A 26,120-nucleotide genomic window follows, 5' to 3' on the forward strand; every position below is an offset into this window, starting at 1 on the left:
ATATGCAGAATACATCATGAGAGAGGCTGGGCTGGAAGAATCACAAACTGGAATCAAGATTGGTGGGAGAAATATTAATAACCTCAGATATGCAGACAACACCACCCTTATGGCAAAAAGTGAAGAGGAACTAAAAAGCCTTTTGATGAAAGTGAAAGTGGAGAGTGAAAAAGTTGGCTTAAAGCTCAACATTCAGAAAACGAAGATCATGGCACATAGTCCCATCACTTCATGGCAAATAGATGGGGAGACAGTGGAAACAGTGTCAGACTTTATTTTTTGGGGCTCCAAAATCACTGCAGATGGTGATTGCAGCCATGAAATTAAAAGACGTTCACTCCTTGGAAGAGAAGTTATGACCAACCTAGATAGCATATTTAAAAGCAGACATTACTTTGTCAACAAAGGTCCATCTAGTCAAGGCTATGGTTTTTCCAGTAGTCATGTATGGATGTGAGAGTTGGAAGGCAAAGAAAGCTGAGTGCTGAAGAATTGATGCTTTTAAACTGTGGTGTTGGAAAAGACTCTTGAGAGTCCCTTGGACTGTGAGAAGATACAGCCAGTCCATCCTAAAGGAGATCAGTCCTGGGTGTTCATTGGAAGGACCGATGTTGAAGCTGAAACTCCAGTACTTTGGCCACCTGATGTGAAGAGCTGACTCACTGGAAAAGACACTGATGCTGGGAAGGATTGGGGGCAGGAGGAAAAGGGGACAACAGAGGATGAGATGGCTGGATGGCATCACTGACTTGATGGACATGGGTTTGGGTAGACTCCGGGAGTTGGTGATGGACAGGGAGGCCTGGCGTGCTGCAATTTATGGGGTCGCTAGGAGTCAGACATGTCTGAGTGACTGAACTGATCTAGTGTGTATTTAGTACTGTGTCAAGCTTTAGCTTTAAAAAAGAGGGAGAGAGAGAAATAGAATGTGGATTTTATCTGCTTTCATCAGTATGGTATCCAGCGGGAAATGCTACAAGTTTGGAGCATCATGCTGCCTCCTGGCAGAGAAGAAGAAACTCCGAATACTTACTGTTAGACCTGTTTACAGGCCATACTGGGTGGTGTTTTGCTGATTGCTTTTCTTTTCAACCTTCCTTAGCAGGATTTAGTTGTTGAACGATGCATGACTTTAAACTTCCAGAGTTTTTTTTTTTTTTTCCCTCTAGCATAAATCTTGTATCACCTCTATATTCCAGACTCATACCTCCATTCTCAAACCTAATTCAGACAAATTTGCTTTCCTGACCTCACTTCCTATTCTCCAAATTATTCCACAGTATCCTCCATTTATATGATAGACTCTCCATTTTTTTCCCAATTTCTCAGTTAAAAACAAACAGAAAAATTTGAGACTCATCCATGAATTCTCTCACCACCTACTTCAATGGGTCTGGAAATTCTATTCATTCAACTATCAAAGTAAATACAGAATCTGAAAGTTGCCCACTTTGTTCACCTCCAACATGGGTCCTAAATCAAATCCCTTATGATTATACAGTGGAAGTGAGAAATAGATTTAAGAAACTAGATCTGAGAGACAGAGTGCCTGATGAACTATGGATGGAGGTTCATGACATTGTACAGGAGACAGGGATTAAGACCATTCCCAAGAAAAAGAAATGCAAAAAAGCGAAATGGCTACTGGAGGAGGCCTTACAAAGAAGAGAAATGAAAAGCAAAGGAGAAAAGGAAAGATATACCCATTTGAATGCAGAGTTCCAAAGAACAGCAAGGAGAGATAAGAAAGCCTTCCTCAGTGATCAGTGTAAAGAAATAGAGGAAAACAACAGAATGGGAAAGACTAGAGATCTCATCAAGAAAATTAGAGATACCAAGGGAACATTTTATGCAAAGATGGGCTCAATAAAGGACAGAAGTTGTATGGAGCTAACAGAAGAAGAAGAGATTAAGAAGAGGTGGCAAGAACACAGAAGAACTGTACAAAAAAGATCTTCACAACCCAAATAATCATGATAGTATGATCACTCACTTAGAGCCAGATATCTTAGATTGTGAAGTCAAGTGGGCCTTAGGAAGCATCACTAAGAACAAGGCTAGTGGAGGTGATAGAATTCCAGTTGAGCTATTTCAAATCCTAAAAGATGATGCTGTGAAATTGTTGCAATCAATATGTCAGCAAATTTGGAAAACTCAGCTGTGGCCACAGAACTGGAAAGAGTCAGTTTTCATTCCAATACCAAAGAAGGGCAATGCCAAAGAATGCTCAAACTACTGCACAATTGCACTCATCTCACACGCAAGTAAACTAATGCCCCAAATTCTCCAAGCCAGGCTTCAGCAATACATGAACCGTGAACTTCCAGATGTTCAAACTCATTTTAGAAAAGGCAGAGAAACCAGAAATCAAACTGCCATCATCCACAGGATCATCAAAAAACCAAGAGAGTTTCAGAAAAACATCTACTTCTGCTTTATTGACTATGCAAAGCCTTTGACTGTGTGGATCACAACAAACTGTAGAAAATTCTGAGAGATGAGAATACCAGACCATCTGACCTGCCTCTTGAGAAACCTGTATGCAGGTCAGGAAGCAACAGTTAGAACTGGACATGGAACAACAGAATGGTTCCAAAGAGGAAAAGGGGAATATCAAGGCTGTATACTGTCACCCTGCTTACTTAACTTATATGCAGAATACATCAGGCGAAATGCTGGGCCGAAGGAAACACAAGCTGGAATCAAGATTGGTGGGAGAAATATCAATAACCTCAGATATGCAGATGACACTATGCTTATGGCAGAAAGTGAAGAAGAACTCAAAAGCCTCTTGATGAAAGTGAAAGTGGAGAGTGAAAAAGTTGGCTTAAAGCTCAACATTCAGAAAATGAAGATCTTGGCATCCAGTCCCATCACTTCATGGCAAATAGATGGAGAAACAGTGGAAATAGTGACTGACTTTATCTTTTGGGGCTCCAAAATCACTGCAGATGGTGACTGCAGCCATGAAATTAAAAGACACTTACTCCTTGGAAGGAAAGTTATTACCAACTTAGATAGCATATTCAAAAGCAGAGACATTACTTTGTCAACAAAGGTCCATCTAGTCAAGGCTATGGTTTTTCCAGTGGTCATGTATGAATGTGAGAGTTGGACTATAACGAAAGCTGAGCACCAAAGAATTGATTCTTTTGAACTGTGGTGTTTAAGACTCTTGAGAGTCCCTTGGACTGCAAGGAGGCCCAACCAGTCCATCCTAAAGGAAGTCAGTCCTGGGTGTTCATTGGAAGGACTGATGTTGAAGCTGAAACTCCAGTACTTTTGACCACGTGATGTGAAGAGCTGACTCATTTGAGAAGACCCTGATGCTGGAAAAGTTTGAGGGCAGGAGGAGAAGGAAGGACAGAGGATTAGATGGTTGGATGGCATCACCGACTCAGTTGACACGTGTTTGGGTAGACTCCATGATGGACAGGGAGGCCTAGAGTGCTGAGGTTCATGGGGTTGCAGAGATTCGGACATGACTGAGTGACTGAACTGAACTTAATATGGGTCCTGATCCCAGCTGCTCTCCTTTTTGGCCTGGAAGTCTGCAATATCTTCTAATCAGCTGCCCTGCTTCCATGCCTGCCCCCTTACTCATATTCTACTCTCAGCAAAATGTAGAGTCATCTTGCTTTTGTTGTTGTTCAGTCTCCCTGTTGCGTCTGACTCCTTTCGACCCCATGGACTGCAGCATGCCAGGGCTTTCTGTCCCTCACTGTCTCCCAAAGTTTTCCCAAGTTCATGTCCATTGCATTGGTAGTGCCATCCATCCATCTTATCTTCTGACACCCTCTTCTCCTTCTGCCCTCAATCTTTCCCAGCATCAGGGACTTTTCCAGTGAGTCATCTGTTACCATCAGATGACCAAAATACTCAAGTTTCAGCTTCAGCATCAGTCCTTCCAAGGAGTGTTTGGGTTGATTTTCCTTAAGACTGACTGGTTTGATTTCCTTCCTGTCCAAGGAATTTTCAGGAGTCTTTTCCAGCTCCACAGTTTGAAGTCATCAATTCTTCGGTGTTCTGCCTTCTTTATGGTCCAGCTCTCACAACCGTACATGACCACTGGGAAGACATAGCCTTGACTATACAGATCTTTGTCGGCAAAGTAATATTTCTGCTTTTCAACACAGTCATTTTATTTAGTCCTAATCCAGACATGGTCCACTGCTCTGCTGAAATTCTTCCACTGGCTTCCATTTCTCCACAAGTAGATGCTAACTTCTCTCAAAAGGCCTGCAAAGTCCAATATGATCTGGGAAACATTACCTTCCCAAACTTACCTGATACTACTTCTCTCCTCATTCATTTAAGTCATACTGGCCTTCTTGCTCATTTCAGAGCATGTTAGGAAAACTTTTGCCTGATGAATTTCCTGCCGAAGATGTTCTTTCTCAGATAATAGCATGGCTTATTCATCACTTCCTCAAGTTTTTACTCAAAGTTAATTTTCAATCAAGCCTATCTTAACTACCTTACTTTAAGTTGTGATCATTCCCTTCCTCTCCCTTGTTGCTATTCATACTTTTGCACATCTTCACTTTTCTCTACTATACTTATTGTATTCCACCATATGCTACACCTTTATTAGTGTCTTAGCATGGTACTTAGATTAATTTAATCCATATAATTAAAAGTCAAGTAGGCACACACCACTATAATATCTACCTAAAAAATAGGAACACTATAACATGAAAAGATTGAGCATCCTATTAGATTTACATTGCTAGGAAGTGGCTGATCTGGAATTTAAAATAGTCTGACTTGAGATCCATTCTCTTAATGACTATGTTATGCTGCTTCTAGGTGGCAGCATGAAGTTAAATAAACTATAATAAATGGTATATAAAGAGTTACCATGTGGACACAGGAAAGACGCCCAAGGGAGGAAAGTTTCAGCTTGGAGTTTAGGAATTAGCAAGGATGTTTTCCAAAGGATAAAGAGTTCACTATTGAAAGGTACAGTGGTGTTAGGCCAAAAATCCTTAAAAAATAAACAAAACAACAACAAAAAAAAAGCAATACAGGAAGTATAAAATACAGAGAGAATCCCTGGCATGTTGGGAAGACCACATGAAGTTACAGTATCACTTGAACATAAAATACCAAGTCATAAAGAACCACATGCACCATACATATTGCAGACAATGTGACTACATGGAGGAGCATGAGGTGTGTTGCTACTGTAAGTTGAGTTTCGCAGAAAGGCCCTAAGAAAGATATCCATGTGAAGGAGTAGGAGAGGAGTCAAGTGGGAAAGTAAGGAAAGAAGAACCATAGAGGGTGGGTTACCAAGTCAAGGAGTGTGAATTCGGCCCAATCTCACAGGTAAACTGCATAATTAGCTTTCAAGTAAATGATACAAAATAGAACAGCTAGATTAATATACATCCAGGAATGTTTCAGGAAAACTTTATTAAACCAAAAGTATATTCCAAAATACATATTAACTATGTAAATGCAACCGTGTTCAGCTATTACTTAGGCAGGGAGAAAAAAATGCCCATGTGAGAGGACAATTTTACTTTCTTACAGCCACACCTTTTTAAGTGCCCTTCTAGACAAGTTTTCTTTATCTGGTTAGCATGCAGTGAACAAAATGATAATGAATAAGCTTAAACAACAAGTCAAGAGAAATCTGTGAAGGTCCTTAGAAGAAATATTTGCCTTTGGTGCCTAAGAACTGGAAAGACCTAAATCAGTCTTCAGAAAAAACATTTCTGAAACATTTAACAGTTTATCAATGATTCTTGATCAGTAGAAGGTGGGGGCTTCCCAGGTGGCACTAGTAGTAAAGAACCCACCTGACAATGCAGGAGACATAAGAGACATGGGTTTGATCCCTGGGTCAGGAAGATTCCCTGCAGGAGGAAACAGCAACCCAATCCACTGTTCTTGCCTGGAGAATCCCATGGACAGAGGAGCCTGGTGAGCTACAGTCCATGGGGTCACAAACAGTTGGATGTGACTAAAGAGACTTAGCACACACATACACAGAAGATAGTAATCTCTGCCTTGCCAGCTTACAGTATTATTATTGTGAGGATGAAAAAATAGAATGGATATTAAGAAATTAAAAATTGTAATGTAAAACAAGGTTGGATATATAAATAAGCTTGTGATTTCTGGTTCATACCATCTAGAAAGGACTTTCCTGGTGGCTCAGATGGTAAAGAATCTGCCTGCAATGCAGGAGACCTGGGTTTTATTCCTGGGTGAGTAAGATCCTCTGGAAAAGGGCACGGCAACCCACTCCAATATTCTTGCCTGGAGAATCCCTATGGACAAAGGAGCCTGGGTAGGAGGGTAAGGGCTACAGTCCATGGAGTCACAAAGAGTCAGACATGACTGAATGACTAATAGCACAGCACCATCTAGGAATGATAGTAGTGATTGTATACCATACAGAAATACTATTGTATACTCTTTAATGGTATCTTTGTATATTTGTACAGTATATTTTTATGTATGTTTGTGATTATAAGGACACAAGTGTTTTTCCCTTACCCACAGTGGTAAGAAGAATAATGGTCCCCTAAATATTTCCATATCCTTATGCCTAGAGCCTATGTTATTAAAGTTACATGGCAAGCAGGAATTAAAGTTACAGACAGAATTAAAATTCTGTCAATGTGCTGCTATGCTTCTCTGGTGGCTCAGATGGTAAAGAATCCACTGCATTGCAGGAGACCCAAGTTTGATCCTTGGGTTGGGAAGATCCCCCTCGAGAAATGAATGTCAACCCACTCCAGTATTCTTTCCTGGAGAATTCCATGGACAGAGGAGACTCTTAGGTTACAGTCCATGGGATCGCAAAGAGTCAGACACGACTGAGTGACCAACACACTTTACACACTTTAATGTGTTACTATGTAGAGATACTACATATTTTTACAATCATTTCTCAAGCTTAATAATTATATAAGAATATAATATCTACAGAGGCAACAGAAACACTGGATGGGTAAGCCAATTAGTGTAAAAATTACCAAGCTCTTAACATAAGTTTTAGGGTTGCTGGTGTTGTTATGGTTATTATCATTACGATAAAGAAGGATACTTTTCTGGCAGAGGAACTTTATCTTTCATTGAGTAAAAAGCACCCACTTTCCTTTTCCATTAATTAAGGTCCTACAGAGGAAAAAAATACATATAGGAGCTGTGAGGGAAACACAAATGTATACTTATTCTGAGTTATTTTAATGGATGCAAAAGCCCAGTTACTGCTTAGAAAAGAGAATTCATTGTATGCTATGACAAAAGAGATATAGTTAATGCTCAAAGAGCAAATCTATTTTTTTTTTGGTTGTTTATAAGCCAATAAAATATCTGATTTTGATGACTTTTGACATAATTAACATAATGCTCTAAGAAAATTAGCACTTCCATGTACAATGATTTTTTCATAAATGGGGAGGTAGAAAAGGAAGGGGGGGTAGAATGAAGAGGGAGAGAGAGACTGAAAGAGACAATGGGTTCTGGCACCATCTGTCGATGTGCTAATAGTTGCTTCTATAGCAGCAGCAGGTTTAAGTCAAGAAAATTAAGCATTTGGATGATTCACTGCTGCATCAGCTGTTGTTGTTTGCATTTTACTTTTGCTCATTATCTTTATTAGGTAAAAGCATTGAATATCATGTTGCTTATTCAAAGCAATTATTGAGCGAGGCAGGAAAAACAAAATCTGCACATAGTATTCTAGAGACTGATAAATGAATAAGGCAAAGAGAAAAGCTATTTTAAAAGTAAGTTTTATTTTGGTATATTTTAGAATTAAGGTTTTTCAAATAATAGATTTTAAATATGAGTTGACACATAGAATTGAGATTGTTATACCAGTTGGCTGCCTCCTTTTTCATGGATCTAACATGAATTAGTCTTAAAAAGTGATCAAACAAAATTTTTATAGCATGTCATATTTCACTTGCCCCTGACAGTCTCCATTCTTTCATAATATGACCTTTATATTCTAGCTGAGATAGATCAGTAAATGTTTCACTCTGGGCTGTTTCTGTGCCTATCTAAAGCTTCCATCTCAAGATAATCAAGATTTCAAATACATAATTTCTTCAAGAGTTTATATAAATGTCACTGCCTCTGTGAAATTACACTGCCATGAATGATGAGTAAGCATTTAATAAAGTTAGTGACAGATTTAAATAATGGGCACAGAGATAGATATATAGACATTGAAACCTACTCTGAGACTGAATCTGAAATTAAGAATAGAGTGGTCAAGATAGTATCCAATGGATGGGATGATAGTGTGTCTGTTTTAAAGAATAAACCCTCCCCCCCAAATTAGGAGAAAAATGCTGTCTTTATCAACTTTAACTGCCTTATATATAAAAATGCTCATTGTCTTTTTAAAAAAGTGTTTATATGGATTTGAAAAGATATTCTTAGCTATCTAATTTCAGTCACAAATCAGAAAAGTGGAATTCCCCAACTTTATACTCCTATTTTTAACATTTGCCCAATACAAGCTACTCCTACACTTTCACTGATCCCTGGACCTGTTTGTCAATTCCTTGTTGGGAATTGGTGGCGCTGAACTGTATGCTTTTTATCATGGTGTAGAGTAGACACTCAAAATTTACAAAGAGAGTGAATGAGTGAATGAACAATAGGTTGAAAGACTTAAAGTCAACTATTCTTTTATTTGTATATTATTACATTCCCTTAACTAAAAAGGGAGCAGAATCAGGTAGATTGGACTTTTTTTTTTTTAATTTATTTATTTTAATTAGAGGCTAATTACTTTACAATATTGTATTGATTTTGCCATACATCAACATGAATCTGCCATGGGTGTACACGTGTTCCCAATCCTGAACCCCCCTCCCACCTCCCTCCCCATACCATCTCTCTGGGTCATCCCAGTGCACTAGCCCCGAGCACCCTGTATCATGCATTGAACCTGGACTGGTGATTCGTTTCTTATATGATATTATACATGTTTCAATGTCATTCTCCCAAATTATTTCCCCCTTCTACAGAGTCCAAAAGACTGTTTTATATATCTGTGTCTCTTTTGCTGTCTCGCATACAGGGTTATCATTACCATCTTTCTAAATTCCGTATATATGTGTTAGTATACTGTATTGGTGTTTTTCTTTCTGGCTTACTTCACTCTGTATAATAGGTTCCAGTTTCATCCACCTCATTAGAACTGATTCAAATATATTCTTTTTAACGGCTGAGTAATAATCCATTGTGTATATGTACCACAGCTTTCTTATCCATTCATCTGCTGATGGACATCTAGGTTTCTCCATGACTTTAAAAAGTCAGGATTATAGGCTAAATTATAAGCAATCTTAGCAACTCAGGGACATATAGGAATATCCATCATTTGGACTCAAATATACATGAGTTTGAGTGAACTCCGGGAGTTGGTGATGGACAGGGAGGCCTGGCATGCTGCAATTCATGGGGTCGCAAAGAGTCGGACATGACTGAGTGACTGAACTGACTGAACTGATACACATAATACGATCAAAACTTTCAAATAATGTAGCTTCTGTGGTCATTGGCTGTAATGTTGAAAAGGTGAACAAATGATGCTTTACCAGACAGTATATACCCTGATGGACAGTGGTCCAAAAATGTGTGAATATTTCCATGTCTGTCCCTGTACTCTTGATACAAGTTTTTTACACTAGAGAACCTGGTATCTTTCCTAACTTTTCAGACATTTTGTAAAAGGAAAATACATAATGTAATATTATACACCTTTAAGCAGACATAGCAATTTAGTCTGCAGAGATATTCTGGAATAGAACATCCAATATAGCTTAAGTAGGTGAGTTAGTGAGTTTTGGTGTTTCTTTAGGCCAGTTCTAAATGAAAAAATATATATATATCCAGAAACAAAACAGAAGATAAAACAGTTAATGAATAAAAGAGTCACTTAGCTGTATAAACTAATGAGCCACACATGTTTGCCAACATTTTCCCCCTATTTTATACTTTACAGACACAATAGGGACATACTCAACCAACATATTCAACAAACAGTCTGACAACATTTTATTGTAGACTCTCTGATTCCTAAGGTAGTGAAATATAAGGCCAAGGAAATGTCACTTTTGTTGTTATTCAAAAATGTCTACAAGTTCCATGTAGTTATGTATATGTATATATACACATGTGTATACACATTATACACATATGTATACATGGATATACACCACTCAAGAAAGATGAATAACAGATAAAGTCTTAAGTGTAAGGACTAGATCCATTTTCTGTAGGACTTGTAACAATTAGCCTCTCAATTAATTGTAACAATTATTTCACAATACAGATGCTTAAAGGATGTGACCACTCTGTTGTATTCTAATGTAGCTTTTAGTTCTTCTAGTGTTAAATTTTGGTGACACTGCCACATAGTTCTTTTAAAAAACTTTACAATTCTATCTCCTACAAGTAACTACTGTGCTATCCTGAGGCAAAAACATGAATCATCAGTGTGTGAAAATGCAGCTAAGTAATTACATAATTATCCAAAGTAGGGGAAAAAAAAAAAAAACTCCTTAGCTAAATGGGAAGAAATACAACAAAGTGTATTATTATAGTAGCTATAGTTTGGTAACGTATGCACTTCCCCCACCCCCTACCCCCCAAGACCATAGCATCTCTCTGACTCCAACATATAAGCAAAATTCCAGATATGTCAATTTTACCTGTAGCCCTCAGTGAGGTTATTCAATCTACCACATGTGATCATTCATGCTTTCCGCTGGCATGGGTGTGCCCCAAATCTTTCTTTGGAGTCCACCAAAGAAATACGATTTTGTTTCAGCAATACTTTTTTGCCTGAGGTGGGCTGAATTTCATATTATTACTGAATTCTAATCTACTATATTACAATTCCACTTAATACATTTTCTCATGTCTTCCTTGTAGCAAATCTGCCAGGTAGCTGTTATTTCTGTTGTAAAGAGAAATGAAATTGGGCTTTGAAACATTGACTAACTAGTTAAGTTTTCACATTTTTCTAAGTCACAGATAAGATTCAAAATTAAGTCAGGCTTCTTCTGAAATGAGCTTAGATTTGGATCATTCTCCTCCTATTTGCAGCTTTGGAGTGATTTCTTTTGAGAATGTCCCTGTCTGGGACCTGAATATGCCAGAGACACTAGTGCCATCTATGAATGGATACTGTCCTATTTTAGGGACTTGCAAACCTCCTCCTTCCATTGTCCCCTTTGCCCTACATAGAGTTGACCAGATAAGGGTTTTATCCAAGGAGCTCCAAGACTCACACCAGTGGAGTCATGGTCCTTGCAGCATGGCCAGAAAAACAGATATCTCTCACTATCTAGCATGTTATTTCTTTCACAAGATGCTGGAATTTGGACTACAAAGATGTTGAAAGTGTGTTAGTAACTCAGTTGTATCCAACTCTTTGCAACTCCATGGACTTGTAGCCCACCAGGCTCCACTGTCCATGGGATTCTTCAGGCAAGAATACTGGAGTAGTTAGCTATTCCTTTCTCCAGGGGCCTTTCTAACCGAGGAATCAAACCCAGGTTTCCTGTATTGCAGCAAATTCATTACCATCTGAGCGACCAGGGAAGCCCCTCAGAATGGTAGCAGTACTTTGATTTGGGGTTACTTTCACTCATTTTGGACACAGGACAAGTGCAGGCCTCTGAGCTAGAGTCCATCAGTCACCCTGTACTTAAGGCTCTTGCTTCTTGCCTATCTATGTTCTGACCTTGGTGCTAACTTTAGTCTACAGTGGTGGTAATAAAAGGGTCCTAAAAGCATCTTTAATCCTGCAGGGCCCCACCACTGGCACCTAAGTCACTATGTCACATTCACAGGCTCTATGTCATATGCCAGGCAGTCCTATGGAAGAGTCATGCTTGCCACATTCTATGGCTCTTAAGACCTTTTCTCTTTATGCCAATGGACATATAACTGATGTCCTCCTCTGACTGATCCATGTGGAGATTTTGTACTCCATGAAACTGGCCTTAAGAATCACCAGATAAGAGAAGGATTTTCCTTGAACAAAGAGTATTGTGTGGAAGGAAGGGTGTGTGGTCAGTATTGAGAGTGATCATATTCTATAAAATGCAGTCCTAAAGAGTTCAGGAGATGACATTTGAAGAACATGTTGTTCTAAGTTTGTGGTAAGAAATTCTGCACAGTCAATTTAAAATGACCAGAAAACAAAATATAGTTTACCTTTTCCCTCATACCCCAAGTAAGAAGTACATTAGTGGTCTTCACCAGTGCAGCACAGAACAATCTTTGAGAGAGTTATTGCAAGTCAATAATAATTGTGGCATAAAGTATGATGCTATTACATCTTATGAGTAATGATACAGCCAGCTTGAAATAAACTGCAGAGGTAAGGGGCTCTTTTGTTTCAAAACAAGGTGGTTCCAAAGAACCATGGAGTCCTGACTAATAACAGTTTTGCTATGTTTTCTTGAGGTGAGAGATATGAAATTAGCCAGGAATGGCAAAACTGACAATAAAGAATAGAAATAGTTGGTCCCTCAGTTCAAGAACTACAAAGAGGAAGAGTTAGTGCTGGGTATGTTCCCTGGTTGGACTGAAACCAAAAACTTCTTTTCAATCCAATATTTTAAATTTTCTACTGACAAACCCCTCTACTTCATGTAGACTCATGAATTTTTAATATAGCTCTTATTCAAATTGTTAATATATACGGTGGCCTCACAGATATTATTTTACCAAGGTCTAAGAGGCCCTACTGGTTGCCTCGTCCCAGGATACTGCCTTACATAGCTTTCTGTGTCTTGCCATTTAGACACCTGCTCCCTCCCTGACACTACTTCTAATGTAGTTACTGTTTTGTATATCAATTAATGCCACTGAAATGGCAAAGCTGTCACAAGAGTCATTTATTCTGAATTATATGAGTCAAGAAACATTCATATTTCTTAATCACTAATATTTTAAAGAAGTTTTCATGAATCGTCTTCCCTTTAATATTCTTCCACACCTTTCTAGGACTGAGTTTCAAGTCTGTAAGGTGGGTCAGAATAAAAAGCCCTAAACAGCTTGTATATTATTTTGCAGTTGCCTCAGAAATATCATCAAGTCATGAAGCCTCAAGACAGAAAGTTGTCTTCGTTACTGATAACCACTAGGTTAAAGGTTACTAATTCTTACCTCACCATCAGGAAGAATTACTGATCCAGTCTCAGTCATAGATGGACAGTGACTGGTCTTTTGATGTGACAGAATGCCTGGTAAAATCTAAAAGATGACCCAGAGGGATGGAATGGGGAGGGAGGAGGGAGGAGGGTTCAGGATGGGGAACACATGTATACCTGTGGCGGATTCATTTTGATATTTGGCAAAACTAATACAGTTATGTAAAGTTTAAAAATAAAATAAAATTAATTAAAAAAAAATAAAAGATGAAGTGTTCACTTCCTGAAGGGCACCTCTATGAAGCAGAAAAATTACAAGGCTGAGCCACACATGCTCAGCATCCTAATCTAACTCACCTGTCAGGCACATCACCTGTTTTCCCTTGAGGATACCAGTGAGGGTCAGAGGGGCCAGAAGTGTGACTACTTGATGTCTTTCTGAATGGCTTCAAAATTTCCATCCAGACACTAAAACTATTAAAATACATTGATAGCAGCACTAATAATCAAACTTGGACATACCTAAAAGTGGAAAAAGTACATAAATCTTTCTTTTACGACAGCAAAAGGCTAAAGTAACCAACACTTATTTGCGATTCCACTTTGTGCCATAACCTTCATCTGTGAAAGAGTAACATCTCAAAGAACCACATCACTAGAGTTGTAAAATGAAACAATAATTGCTAAAGAACTTCATGAAAATAATGTGAGAAGATTATTACTATGATAACAGAAGCCACCAGAAATATTGGATGAGAAAGAAAAGGGAAGTATTATTGACTTCAATTCTGATTCTAGATGAAGATGCTGGCATGATATAGCAGTACAATGAATCAATGAACCAAAGAAAACAGAAAAGAATTTAAACTGTAGATTTCAATTACCATTTTAAAAATCCCACCCCCTGCCCCCATCTGCTGATTTAGTTAGCATAGCCTATATCAAAGCTCATGTCTGCATTCCACAGAGCCACAGAAATAAGAAATAGTAATCTGTGAACTATGGCAGGCATTGTAACAGAAAACTTGAAAATGAACTGGTGGCTAGTACCATACAATTAAATTCCCCTAGTAGCCCTAAAATATGGCTTTAAAATTTGTCTGCTGTGATCACATTTGCAAAGAGGCAAGAAATTAGTCAAAATTAAGCCTTTTTCTGCACTTCCATGTACCCTCTGTCAACAGCGTGCTAGTGAAAGGAATCATCAACGTGGCACCTGTGGTTCAACGAGGAATAATTACACAGGAAATAGGTTAAATGGCTTTGTTTCCCTGGAAATGGTTTTCCCTTCAAGCAAGCTATTTTTTAATCCTGGATTGAGAATTTTAGTGATTGTCTTTGAAAGCTTTACAATCCTAATAGTACCACTAGAATAAATCACTGTAAATCTGGGCATAAACTGCTGATTCTTCTCTAATAATCATAAATCTCATAGTAAAATAGTTGCATTATAGAATAGCAAGTCTAAATGAATATACAGCATAATGTTGTCATCAAATGCCAATGCAACATGATTAAGCATGAAATATTGATAATGAGGTTGTCTCTCAATTTTTACCAATTCTACTTACATAGAATGAAAAAAACATAGGACAACTTACTGTAGAAGCAATAAGCAGCTGAAAATTCCTACAAGGAAAAATTTAAAAATACATCACCAATTAAAGGAATTTGTCATGTATGTTAGCATAATATAATTTTAATGATGAAGAGTCTACTTGGCTAAAATCTCTAACAAAAGGTGTTATGTAGTTAAACGGTGATAATGACCCTTTTTGTTTTTTTTAAAGAAGTCATGCCCAAAAAGGAAGATTAATGCAGTTCTGCTGTGATGTGTGCTGTTTATATTCCTCATGCCTGATCATTTAATTGATATTAAAAATATCTTGAACTCTATTCATTAGGCAATTATTTTTTAAATGAACTAAAAATTAGGACAGATTTATCTTGTCATAGCAAGATTTTTCATGGAAAATTTCTAACTGCAATATTTTTAACTTTCCAGTCATGTGCATTTAAATGAAATTTCTTTGTGAGAACAGTCAGAGATTAAGGTAAGCCATTTTTTTTTTCCTTAAATACAGCAGATCTGGCTATCAAATATAGTAACAGGTGTTCTTGCAACCAAAACACAGTAAGAAAATTCACAGGAGACATAGTCAATCTTTTGGTTTTCTTATAGTACTAACTGAAACAAATATTACTAATTTAACAAGGTATAGGTTAAATGTATTATTAGAAACTTGGAAAATTATATTGTATTATAAGTGGCTTTAAGTATATTAAAAATGTATATCTGCAACATGATTTTTCTGAATTATTATCTCATTATGCTTATGCTTAGACCATCAATCCAATTTTATTACAAATAATAACAGCTGATTTATAAAAAGATAAGTCTCACCAACTCCCATTTTGTAACTCATTTTCTTACAAAAGATTTTAACAAGAAAATAATATTATAATATTATTTATTAAGTATTATATGTATATATTTATAAATATTATAATATAATAATATATAATATAATATTATTCTTACAAATAATACTTTCAGTTCATTTTTCTCCCCCTAGGTCACACATTTAAATCTCTACTCTTCAGAGAAGCAGTGGTGGCTTTAAAAGACGTGGGCATATAATATTGCAAGGAGGAAAATTTTTCCTTGACTCTTAATGTCCCTGTCTGAGTCTGAAGAATAAGCTAATAATAGCAGAAAAGACAAATTAAGAGGAAAAAACATAAGTTTTGTGTGACACGGGGGCCTTCATAAGGAAATGATGATCCAAATAAGCAGTTAAATCTGAGTATTTTATTCTTGGTTTGATGAAGAATCTACAGTCATGAAGGAATATGACAGGTTAGGAGTATAAGGTCATTACAGTAAACAGTAGCAGGAAAGGGGTGGGAGTGGGACTTAGGAAGACCTGTAAGTCAGTATTCTTCTTGGCATCTCTTTCTTTGAAGATAAGGATTTGCCTTTCCTCTGGGTATAGGAAAGGTATGCCTCACATGAAGATTTAATGACCTGTTTCAGAAGAAAAGGGTGATGAAAGGGAGGTCAGTGATCTTTCTGCTTCTGCCATTTTCTCAAACTTTTTCAGCTTAAGACATGTATACCTGTGGCGGATTCATTTTGATATTTGGCAAAACTAATACAGTTATGTAAAGTTTAAAAATAAAAAATAAAAAAAATAAAAATAAATAAATAAATTAATTTAAAAAAAAAAAGATATTCAATATGGCAAAGTGCCATATTTTGAAGTAGCATGTCCTGAACTCCATCAACATCACACATCACTTCTCTGAGTCTTGCACTTATGAAAAAAGGAGAGAAGACTGCTTGGCAAAGTAATGAGACATCTGTATCTTTTCCATGTTTAACAGCAAAAGCAGAATCCACTGATGATAAAAAGACTCGACCATTTACTTTCAGTCTTATCCCTCTAATTTAAACCCACTTTTTTGCATCTCCTGCTCTCTTGTCACCACCTAGAAGCCTCACTGTACTGCAACTTTTCATAATACATGGCTATTTTTGCATGCTTCTTTTCAAACCAGTTAAAATATTAAGAACATATTAAGTAAAATGCTAAGAAATTTTTATTATCTTCCTCATTCCTTTAGTCTTTAGACTTCACTGATATCTCAGTTGGTAAAGAATCCACCTGCAATGCAGGAGACCCCAGTTCAATTCCTGGGTTGGGAAGATAAGGTGGAGAGGGATAGGCTACCCACTTCAGTATTCTTGGGCTTCCCTTGTGACTCAGCTGATAAAGAATCTGCCTGCAATGCGAGATACCTGGATTCAATCCCTGGGCTGAGAAGATCCCCTGGAGAAGGGAGAGACTACCCACTCCAGTATTCTGGCCTGGAGAATTCCATGGACTGTATAGGCCATGGGGTCACAAAGAGTCAGACATGACTGAGCAACTTTCCCTTAGTCTTTAATAAACATATAATCTACTTTCTTTCCTGTCAAAGAAATATTGCACTGGTTAGGTTTTAAATATCAGAAAACCTTTATTTTCAACTACTGCAATAAGAGAGAGAGAGACTATCATAATAAGAGAAAGAGAGGGAACTCAGAACTCAACTCTGTTGAAATAAAAGATGGGGGAGTTCTTAAAGGTAAAGAAAAATATTGCATAGGAATCTGGAATACTAACTAGGTACATGAAAGAAGGTAAACTGGAAGTGGTCAAACAGGAGATGGCAAGAGTGAACATCAACATTTTAGGAATCAGTGAACTAAAATGGACTGGAATGCGCAAATTTAATTCAGACGACCATTATATCTACTACTGTGGGCAAGAATCCCTTAGAAAAAAATGTAGTAGCCCTCATAGTCAACAAAAGAGTCCAAAATCCAGTACTTTGGTGCAATCTCAAAAATGACAGAATGATCTCTGTTCACTTCCAAGGCAAACTATTCATTATCACAGTAATCTAAGTCTATGTCCTACCAACTAATGCCAGAGAAGCTGAAGTTGAATGGTTCTATGACTTTCTAGAACTAACACCAAAAAAAAGATGTCCTTTTCATCATAGGGGATTGAAATGCAAAAGTTAGAAGTCAAGAGATACTTGGAGTAACAGGCAAGCTTGGCCTTGGAGTATAAACCAAGCAGGACAAAGTAACACAATTTTGAAAGAGAACACATTCATCATAGCAAACACCCTCTTCCAACAATAGAAGAGACAATTCTACATATGGACATCACCAGATGGTCAACACCTAAGCCAGGTTGATTATATTCTTTGCAGCCAAAAATGGAGAAGCTCTATACAGTCAGAAAAATAAGACCGAGAGCTGACTGTGGCTCAGATCATGAAATCCTTATTGTAAAATTCAGACTGAAACTGAAGAAAGTAGGGGAAAGCCCCTAGGCCATTCATGCATGCTCTAAATCAAATCCCTCACAATTATACAGTGGAAATGACAAACACATCCAATGGATTAGACCTAATAGAGTGCATGAAGAACTATGGATGGAGGTTCATGACATTATATAGGAGCTTGTGAACAAAACCATCCCCAACATAAGAAATGCAAAAAGGCAAAACAGTTGTCTGAGGAGGCTTCACAAATAGCTGAGTTTTGACGAGAAGTGAAAGGCAAAACAGAAAAGGAAAGATATATCCATCTGAATTGAGAGTTCCAAAGAATAGCAAAGAGAGGTCAGAAAACTTTCCCAAGTGATCAATTCAAAGAAACAGAGGAAAACAATACAATGGGAAAGACTACTGATTTCTTCAAGAAAATCAGAGATACCCAAGGGAACGTTTCATGTAAAGATGGGCACAATAAAAGACAGAAATGGTAGGGAACTAACAAAAGCAGAAGATATTAAGAAAATGAAAGTGAAAGTGAAGTCCCTCAGTCATGTCTGACTCTGTGACCCTGTGGACTGTAGCCCACCAGGCTCCTCCATCCATGGGGTTCTCCAGGCAAGAATACTGGAGTGGGTCACCATTTCCTTCTCCAGGGGATCTTCCTGACCCAGGGATCAAACCCAAGTCTCCCGCATTGCAGGCAGATGCTTTAACCTCTGAGCCACCAGGGAAGCCCGATATTAAGAAAGGGTGGCAAGAATACACAGAAGAACTATACAAAAAAGATCTTCATGACCCAGATAACCATGATGGTGTGATCACTCACCTTGAGCCAGACATCCTGGAATATGCAGTCAAGTGCACCTTAGGAAGCATCACTACGAACAAAGCTAGTGGAGGTGATAGAATTGAAGCTGAGCTATTTCAAATCCTAAAAGATGCTGCTGCGAAAGTGCTACACTCAATATGCCAGCAAATTCGGAAAATGCAGAAGCACCTATAAGACTGGAAAAGTTCAGTTTTCAATCCGATCCCAAAGAAAGGCAATGCCAAAGAATGTTCAAACTACCGTATAATTACATTCATCTCACACATTAGCAAAGTAACTCTCAAAATTCTCCAAGCTAGGTTTCGACAGTTCATGAGCTGAGAACTTTCAGATGTTCAAGCTGGATTTAGAAAAGGCAAAGGAACCAGGGATCAAATTGCCAGCATCTGCTGGATCATAGAAAAAGCTGGAGTTTCAGAAAAACATCTACTTCTGCTTCATTGACTAAAGGCTCAGGCCTTTGATTGTGTGTATCACAACAAACTATGGAAAATTCTTAAAGAAATGGGAATACTAGACCACCTTACCTGCTTCCTGAAAAATCTGTTTGCAGGTCAGGAAGCAACAGTTAGAACCGGACATGAAACAACAGACTGGTTCCAAATTGGGAAAAGAGTATGTCGAGGCTGTATACTGTCACCCGGCTTATTTAACTTATATGCAGAGTACATCAAGCAAAATGCCTGGCTGGATGAAGCACAAGCTGGAATCCTAATCACCAGAATAAATACCAATAATCTCAGATACACAGATGATACCACTCTCATGGCATAAAGTGAAGAGGAACTAAAGAGTCTCTTGATGAAAGTGAAAGAGAAGAGTGAAAAAGATGGCTTAAAATTCAACATTCTGAAAAGAACATCATGGCATGTGTTCCCATCACTTCAAGGCAAACAGACAATGGAAACAGTGAGAGACTTTTTTTTTCTTGGGCTCCAAAATCACTGCAGATGATGGCTGCAGACATGAAATTAAAAATGCTTGTTCTTTGGAAGAAAAGCTATAACAAACCTTGACAGCAAAGCAGAGAGATTACTTTGCTGACAAAAGTCTGACTAGTCAAAGCTATGGATTCTCCAGTAGTCATGTACTGATGTGAGAGTTGGACCATAAAGAAGGCTGAGTGCTGAAGAATTGATGCTTTTGAACTGTAGTGTTAGAGAAGACTCTTGAGAGTCCCTTGGACTGCAAGAATAAACCAGTCAATCCTAAAGGAAATCAATCCTGAATATTCATTGGAAGGACTGATATTGAAGCTGAAACTTCAATACCTTGGCCACCTGATGCAAAGAACTGACTCAAGAGCAAAGACCCTGATGTTGGGAAAGACTGAAGGCAAGACGAGAAGGAGACAACAGAGGATGAGATGGTTGGATGGCATCACCAACTCGATGGACATGAGTTTGAGCAAGCTCTGGGAGTTGGTGATGGACTGAGAAACCTTGTGTGCTACAGTCCATGGGGTTGCAAGGAGTTGGACATGACTGAGCAATGAACTGAACTGACTGAGAGGAGTTTGCCTTTACATTCCCAGAGCACACTGGGTGGTGGGAAGTTAGTTAATGTGACATTTGTGTTTGCTAATTGGTGCTTATGGAGTTATACTTCCATCTTCCCACAGAGGTTGAGGGATAGTGATATTATCTTTTTTTTTGTATTATCATTTTTGATTATTATATTCCAAAGGAACTTCTCTTATATCTTTGTTAAAGAGATTCTTGTGTTGTAAAACTCATAATAGTGTGGCAGTACATGTTATCCCAAAGGAACAGAGAAGAATTTATAATGGCAACTTTTCTACAGTAAATGCTCTAAGGTAAGGGAGCTCAGGGACTTCTAGGGTTGGAAAAATCCACCTAAGCTTTAGCTAAATTGAGGGAGTAAGATCTGAAGTTACTGTAGCCATCTCAAACTATGACATAAGAGCCCATCTAAGGAGAAATAAGGTTGGGAAAAAGTGCATTCTAGAACTATTCTTTGAATATTTATGCAGCAATATCTAAAAATTTTTATGTGGACTTTTCATTAATATTAAGTTATAAACTTCATGTTTTGCTTTGGAATTTGGATTTTCTGCCACCTAACATCAAAAGACACCTAAGTAATGTCCCACAGATATAATCTCATGTGTGGTATTCCCATACTGTGTTATGTCTCTAATAAACTGCAACCCCATTACTTCTAAGAGGTAGGAAAAAAAAGAAAAACATTCATCTGATTTCCTATTTCCCAATTATAACAAAATTAGTGATTTGTAAAAAGTAAAACAGCTATATTAGATAAAAATAAATTAAGATAAAGATTTCTTCTCTTTTTATACATTGATATAACCTTAAAATAAATATGTACCCTAAATGCAGTGGAGATAGTGTTTTACATGTTTATGCAAAGCTGTGTCAATTGCCCTCTGTGGATTCAAGATCATGCTTAGAAGCTTACCAAAGGACAAGAAAGGAGGCCATTAAAATGTTATACCAAAAAATAAGACCAAACAATCACCATAGGTTGCATTCAAATCAAGTAGGATTTTTCAAGTTAAGGGTTTCCTTTACTTTTATAAGCGGAACCACTATAAGAATTTATTGACCTTTGTCCAAAGTTTGCTTCTAACTTGGGTTGAGGTGGACACTGTATTTCTAAACTACAGTGTAAGACAAATACAGAATCTGATACATTTGGTGAACAAAATAACATCTTATACATGTGTTATTAAATGAATTTTGTGATTAGGGGAACAAAAGACATTTTACTTGTAAGTGCAAAATAAAATGCTGTAATGAACATCATAATGTGCACAAAATGGGGGGGGGGGAAAGTGTTTTATAGACAAGTAACAGAGGCTTAGGGAATGTTTTTTAGCTTTAGTAACAGCAAAAGCCAAATTGGAGAAATGTAAATTCATGAAGACAGAGGCCTCTGGAAGAAATATGAAGAGTGGTACAGTCAAATCAAATCATTTTTTATTTTATTTTTTTAAATTTTATTTTATTTTTAAACTTTACAAAATTGTATTAGTTTTGCCAAATATCAAAATGAATCATTTTTAAAGAGTTATACAGGAAAATAAATCTTTCAGTTGTAATTTTGATCCTAGGATGAAATTAATGAGAAGCTATTATTAATTTTATTATTAAATGAATCATTATAGTGATTCGGTTATACAGTTATTGCCTGACATTTGCCATATTCCAGACACAAGGAGCAAAATAATAAGCAGAATAAACTGAAGTATCTGCCTTCATGCAATTATATGCTAGTGAAAAAATACAGAAAATAAACAAGTGAATGTTTATAATGCATAGTGGTAAGTAAGATTAAGATTAAGAGAAATAAGACAAGCTAAGAGAACAGAGAATGGAATAGGGTGATACTTTATCTGGATAAGATGATCAGCAGATATTTCAAGGAAGATAAATTTTCAGAGAAATTCAAATGTATAAGGGAATGGGATATGTGGATATCTAAAGCAAGAACTCCTGGAGAAGGAAATGGCAACCCACTCCAGTGTTCTTGCCTGGAGAATCCCAAGGACGGGGGAGCCTGGTGGGCTGCTGTCTATGGGGTCACACAGAGTCGGACACGACTGAAGTGACTTAGCAGTAGCAGCAGCAAGGCAAGAACTCCAGACCGAGAAAGTAGCAAGCAATGTGAGAGACATTTACATAAACACTAAAAGGCCAAAGTAGTCATGGCAAGCAGAGCAAAGGACAGAGTGAGAGGAAGTTAAGTGGCGGTTAGATGCAAGAGCTCGGCCATGTGGCACCATGTTCTCTTCGGTATCACTCACCCACTTGTCCTTAGTTATCCAGGCCCTATCCTGTGCATGAGCTGATGATTACTATCATGAGGTGAGAAGCTATGCAGTGTCTTTGGGTACAAACTCTGCTGAGTGGTCAACACACAATGCGACGGCAATGCCGATGAGAGAGAGAGTGTTTTTCTGGTGGTTTCTTAATACCAGAAGAAGTAAGAAGTAAGATGGCTTCTACCCCATCTTACTCTGTCCAGGGCCATCTTTGATCCTGTTGCTCACAGCCTGTCTAGCAGCAAGATGGCTTTACTTTTAAAAAACAACCTAGCTTCATGTATTTTCTCCATCTTTACTACTCACTCAAGTCACCCTCACCTCTCTATCCCTAGATGTTCCTCTTCAGTTGGTTTTCCACAGAGCAGGCATAAGAACTTTAAGAGGTGTAAATGAGTATATGATTCTCTGCTTCAAATTTTCCAAAGTTTGTCATGCATCATAGAATATAATCCAAAATGCTTCCCTACATACAGGCATTCCTGTATAGAATGCCAACAGCATTCTGTATGATTTGCCAGGTGCTAACCTCACCAACTTTATCTGGAGCCTATTTCTCCCTCATCAACTAACTCCAGTTAGGCTCTCTTTCCTGTGGTTCTCAAACATAATTGAGTTGTTTCTTCTTTGTGACCTTTAATTTGACCATACTATTCTTTGCCTAAAAAGCCCTTCTTAAAACAACTGGAAAACTGTTTGCATGCTGATTATGTAATTTTTTTTAGTCCAAAGCTCCTCTAAATGGATTTACTTTACAACCCAATTGAAACTAGCTTCCACACATACATCACACTATGTACTCATAAATTCAATGTTATTGATAAAGATGGTGAAAATCTATGATGAAAATTAGAGAAAGTTCATTTTCTACAACCTAAAGACCTTGAGTCTTCCAACATTGCAGTCATCATCAGCTTTTGTTGCTGCTTTGTCTTCATCTTAATATTATCCTCACTTTAAGGTTGACAAATTCTCTTTATTTTTCTTTCTAGACTGAAATCATGTGCTGATTTTTCAGTCAAACTGAAATTTGACTTTCTCAAATCCTAAAGAAACAACCTGAATAGACCCAACACACAGCAGGTATCTAATGATAAATTCTGATTCTGCATTCCTGTCAAATTAGCTATGCTTCTCTTTATCTTGTCACACTCCAACTTCACATGAAGCAATAAAAAAATGGAGTGATATTATGAAATAGGTGACTACAGGTCATATTATGAATAAACACCTCTTAATTTCACCTTTTGTACACAGTTTAAGAAAGTCGGTCATTTACAAAGTACATACTTTCTATAGAAGTTCACATTTGATTTTGGCATTATACTAATACATACTCAGTTTGATGAAGGAATTAGAAATTTCCTTATGCTGTCTACCTCAGGTGACATTGAGGGCCATATGTGTAAAAATGAATGCACCAGAGTTAGGAAGTGATAGTCACATAAACTAAAATTCTGATAATGAGTCTTTAAGAGGTGTGCTTAGTGATTTACAAATACTATTGCAAATGGAAAATGTTAGGGACTGTACACCATTCCTAACTTTCTCAGTCCCCACACACATGATGCTGGTGGTATTGTTCATCATCATGGCAGCCTGGCCTCTGGATATAGGAGTGACTCTGTGATACAGGACTGGCCACTGTGGCACAAACCATTTTATCCCTGTTAGTGATCCAGGCACACTGTGAACAAAAGGTTCAGGCAAAGTTAGCTACTTTATAACACACACATATGCACACACACTCATATATGCATATATGTATGTACATGTGTAAACATTTATACTTATATATGAATGCACACATATTTGCACATGCTTGTGTGCATAGGCACACATGTATATATTCTAGAAGAAAGAGGGACATTGTCAAATTAGCAAACAAAAATAACCCGGTATCTCTGGAGTTGTTGGTCCCATTTTAGTACCAGGTGGAACAAGTCTGATAGGGATCAAAATGAATTCAGAAGCAAGCAGTTCTCAAAGATAAACAGCAGTGCTGGTGAGATCAGGGACACTCAAACACCACTGGCAATTATAGTCTTGGGCTCAACCTATTTGGAAGGCAAACTACCTACCCTCCTTGGATATTTCAATCATGAGTCAACGGATCAGCCCCTCAAAAGAGCTCTTCTACTACAACACATTTGTGCTTACATTCTTCTATTGCTGTCACCTAAATCTCTTTTAAACTTGTTTTCTTCAATATTTAAAGTGGAATGCTTATAAATATAAAAAGACAACTGACCTATGTTGAGAAAATTCTATATGCAGAACTGCCTAGCTACTATGCAAATTTTTCTCACAGAATCTTCATGTAGCCATGTGGTTATTGTCATTTCTATTTTACAAATAATGTAACTGAGACTTAGAGAGTTAGAGATGCTTCTCCAAGGTCAGACAGCTTGGAAATAATAACTTTCATGTCTATGTGTCTCAGAACTGAGTTAGACTGCCTCTTTGTAGCACATGAAAAGCATATTTTTACTATTAGTGAGAGATAATTACATATATCTCCACTTATCCAAAGTATTTATAGTTAAGCAGAACTAACACTAACATATAAAAGTCTTCCAGAATAAATTATTCTCAAATAGGTACATTACTGATTCAAATATAAAACCTGCTATAAAAGAAAGACCAATTTGTAAACTATTACAAAGGTAAAAACATCCTTCTTAATATAGAGAGTATTAAACTTTAAAGCTCTCATTAAATATTTAAAAGTCATAAAGTTAAAAGAATTTCTCAACCCTTTTTAGCAAATTGAAGAACAATCTCAAAGATAATTGGAAGACTCAAAATGAGAAATTATAAAGGGTTAAATAATTCATAAATAGAACAGGATTTTAGGGAAAAACACCATTTTAATAATGTATTCATTTTAATGAATTGTGTGTTTTTAAAGTATATGAATTTCATTCTAAGAAAAATATAAGAAATTATACCATTTCTGATGAGAAAAATTCTTATGAATTAGAAATTTATGAATATAATAGAAATCATTTAATTTAATAATTTATGAAATTAAACTATATCAAAATAAGACATCTAAATAAAATAAATCAGCTATGCCTATATTTTGTATAGGCATCAAACAGTATCTCACAAATGAGGGGAAGGATCAAGTAGTCACTATGAGAGATTAAGCATATTACTTTTGAAATCAACACCATTGTGTAACAAACAGTTGTTAATTTTGAAGAAAAAGATAGCAAGTTGGAAACATAGTAGAATATCTCCATCCACAACATAAATCTTTTTATCATAAGAATTAAGATAGGAATATAAATTACTTATATAAATTCACTGTAAATAATGTTTAAATTTAAAAACCCACTCCCTGTTCAGTAAATGATATTGGGAAAACTGGAATAACCATCTGTGAAAGAAAGAACCTGAACTCCTGTCATATATCATAACACAAAAATCAATTCAAAAGGAATTAAATACTTGAAGGAAAGACCTGAAACGACAACATTTCTAGAACATAGGGGGATAA

The sequence above is a fragment of the Bubalus kerabau genome, chromosome 7 (genome assembly GCF_029407905.1).
Source record: "Bubalus kerabau isolate K-KA32 ecotype Philippines breed swamp buffalo chromosome 7, PCC_UOA_SB_1v2, whole genome shotgun sequence".
Taxonomy (NCBI): Eukaryota; Metazoa; Chordata; class Mammalia; order Artiodactyla; family Bovidae; genus Bubalus; species Bubalus kerabau.